The following is a 4,035-nucleotide window of genomic DNA, read 5'->3' as shown; positions in this document are numbered from 1 at the left end:
TGCTCCTAGAGGCACATGTGTAACCTGACCTGGGTGCAGAATCCTAGTAAATCTTCATTAATGAAGTCTTTCCAGGGACCAAGGTACCATTCATGCACTGATGCTGTTGTAATTATCCTCCGGACCCCAACTTAGCTGGCAAAAAATGCCACTTTGGATGTGTCAGCAGACCCAGACCTATCACTTAAGTAACTTAAGTATAGCATTCCTTTTTACTGATTCCCCAGCAGCTACATAAATGATTAGATAGAGGTAAAAGAGGGGCAAAGGACCTGGACACTACCAGAAAAGGGGGAGAGAGAAAAGGGTTGGGATAGGGATTTGACTTTCCTTGATAAGTCCGATTTTCTAGTTCAAATGCAAATGACCACTTAATGAAAAATAAAATAAATATAAAAAGGGAAAGTGCAGCAAGAAAGCCTTTAAAATACTTCATTCCTTCTGTGCTTTTACAGTATTTTTTTTTAATTGGTGACAGGGCCCTTTTTTACGCAGGTTAAGGCAGTTAAGAAAAACATAAACTGAAGTTCAAAAAACATCTGTCATTGAATAGCGATCTCAGAAATGTCTGTAAATGCCACAGTAGCCCCGAGGGCATGCTGGAAGGGCAGTCACATATCAAAGCTAGGGAAAAGGTGCCAGTAGATGATGACGTCAGCATGGGAGGTCTAATTGACAGAGCCGAGAATTCAAATGGAAGACAAATGATGTTCTGGTAAAACCAGCCCCGCACAAACAACAATAATAACAATAATAAAATAAAATATGATCACAGTGTGGCTACGCAGCATGCCAAACGAGGAAAATGCAAGCTTTGTTAACGGAATGCAAAAAATCTGTGATTTTTTTTTTTATTAAAAAAAGTGTGAGGTTCTCTTAAATTTCAACAAGACCTTTAAATGACAGATCACATGTTTTACCATATTGGCATTACTATGACCAAATTCAAACCAAATGTGCCCTGTTCTAAAAGCAGTACAAGAGATTCTTTGAATGGAATGGCCATTGGATCATGTTCTTCATGCATGTGTGCATTACGATGTTCATCAATGTGTGTTGAGTTGTGCTATGATGTGAGCTGACATTCAAAATAATTTCAACACACATCATTTTTATGCATCTTCAATAAACATAACAGAGGAAATGGATATGTGAATCAATCTGGTAAGTATCAGCGAAATTGTCTGTATGGTGGAATATTAGTGGCCATTTCACACAATATTCTGGAATGATTATGGAATCAATTCTGCAGAAATGTGTCACTCATCTTTAGCCATGGACTGCATTCTAGCACCCCTTTTCCCCATTTTAAGTGATAAGTTTCATTTATAGTGATTGAAGCAGCTCTGTATCCAGTTTCTCTATTGGTTGAAGCCCTGTAGGAACCAACTGAAGCCAAACCAATTATTTATCCCCATATCCAACCTGAATGAAGTTTGGGACATAAATAAATAGATCTCTTTCATACCTGCCATAAAAAACCATGTGGCTGCTGCTCCCAGGCACACAGCAAACTATGGCTTTGCTCCTAGGAGTGGTAATTGTATTGCAAGTAAAACATTTGCATGCATTTGTGGTTTATTTTTGGTGTGTGGTCTAAGGTGACTTTCTAGAACCTTGCTGAAATCTGCCAAACAAAACATAGGAATGGATAAGACTTTGCTTGAACCTGCAGCAAAATAGTGTGTGAATCTGAGAGGCTTTTATACCTATTGCCAATTTATAATTCCCTGTACCTTTTTTTTAGTGTTTTACAATACACATGAGTTTAGGTTTAGTATTATTAATTCTAATCAGTTTCATATTATTAATGACAGGTCACAAATATAGGTTGTCAGACATTTGTGGGAATAGAAGAAAAACATTTTCATACTTTTGATCATAAATAGATCCCTAGGTATATATCCAGGGAATACTTTAGAGATGAAATAAAATAGGAAGTAATGGCAATGGCTGATCATGAAATAGTAATACATATTATATCATATAACATATAGCAATATAACATACAAACATACAATGTAGTAAAAAAAAAACTAAAAAATACAAATTAGTAATAAATATAATAAGGCAACAAAATGATCTGACATTGACTAGGGGGTCTAAGGTCTGGATTACAATGAGCTCTGAAATAAATGTGGAAATCCAGGATCACATGGTATTTAAGACTCCATAGCCTGTTCACTAACCAAGGTGAAATACCTCCTTGCAAAGGATTATTCACTTAGTTTAGTGAATGTGGTGGAGGTTCACATTGCAAAGAATACCTAATCACATGTAAGGGATTTAAAAAAAAAACAAGACTTCCTTTGCATGATTGGATAGTTGAAGTAAACAGAGCTTCCTCCCATTTACCAAGTTAGAACAAATATCCCTGGGAAGCGGATAATTTACTTTGATATGTGAAGAGCTTGGATTATTTTTAGTAAACTAGCAACAATGGTTTTAACTGCACCCAAGCACCTTCCTAACCCTCCCTACCCCTAATGGTAATGCGAAAATGACATATTCTTCACATTAAAAAAGGTTTGGCAAGGGGGGTTGTTGTGGATTTTAGAAAACCCCCTTTAAAAAGAGGGCAAGCAGATAACCGCTCCTGCAAGCCAAATGAGTTGTAGGGTTCATTCTAACCCCTTACCCCCTCATGTTCCCAAAGAACTAAAAGTAAGAACCCCCTAAAGTGAAAAAGTCCTTTAATAATAATAAAAAAAGGATAAACATTTTGACTTTAATACCATAAGTTTAATATCATCCCCACAGATCCACATCAAACAGAATAAAAATTCACCACATTTATGGGAATCTAATGACACTGAGTAACAGATTACTAATAACGCAGGAAATTCCTGGTGACATCATTGACCATATTTGGTAAAGCACCCATAAGTTTATGTTTAAAAGAAGCTCAGAGATATTACTGTAACTAATGGCCCCAACCCTGGAGGTTATTATTGTTTCTGCTGGTGTTTACTGCCACCAATCTGGGGGTTATTATTGTGTCTACTGTCACTATTATTACTATTACTACTATTATTAGGGGTTATTGTTGTGCCACCAGCAATGGGAGTTATATATATATCTCCTGCCGCCAGTCTGCGGGTTGATATTAGACTTGATTAATTAAAACTCTAATTAAGACTGGGGAAGATAGGCAAATGATGGTGGTTATTATTGTGTGTAGTGCCACCAATGATGAGGATTATTGTTGCATTCATTGCCACCAATGCTGAGAGTTATTACTGTGTCTGTTGACCCCAATGCTGGGGGTAATATTGTATCTACTTCCTCCTAGATTGTAAGCTCTTCGGGGCAGTGTCTTTTTCTCCTCATGTGTCACTGTCTGTATCTGTCTTTCATTTGCAACCCTTATTTAATGTACAGTGCTGCATAATATGTTGGCGCTATATAAATCTTGTTTTTTATTATTATTATTATTATTATTATTATTAATAATAATAATAATAATAATATTAAAAATGATAATAATAATATTAATAATGATAATGCTGGGGGTTATTGTTTTGTATATTGCCACCAATGGGCATTATTACTGTAACATTGTGGCATTATTATTATATTCACCCCCACTTTTATCCAAAACACAGCAAAACACACTACCATCCAAACACCATGACCTGCCCCTAACTTCATCAACAACTTCTGCAAACCCTCAGCAGTCAGTGCACAAAGTGCAATCCTCTTCAAGCTGTCCTTCCTACACATTTATTTCAATTTCTTTTTTATTAAAAAAATACATATAAAAATAAACACAGTAAGTTATACTATATACGATAGATTTAGGGATTACTTTTTTATGTTCCCCATAAGGTTATTGTTATGCCCACAAATACAAATCTCCATCTGAATCCTGCACTGGGCACAGGTTGGACACATGGGTACTGACTGAACACATGGCCACTGGCTGGACAAACGGTGCTGGTTGAACACCCCTGACCTGTCTCCCTCAGTCCTGGATAAGGTCTCATGCTGCCTGTCAGCCATCTCATCATGGATGTCTGACCGATTCCTGAAACT

The sequence above is a fragment of the Pyxicephalus adspersus genome, chromosome 6 (assembly GCF_032062135.1).
Source record: "Pyxicephalus adspersus chromosome 6, UCB_Pads_2.0, whole genome shotgun sequence".
Taxonomy (NCBI): domain Eukaryota; kingdom Metazoa; phylum Chordata; class Amphibia; order Anura; family Pyxicephalidae; genus Pyxicephalus; species Pyxicephalus adspersus.
Note: the sequence above shows the minus strand (reverse complement) of the source record.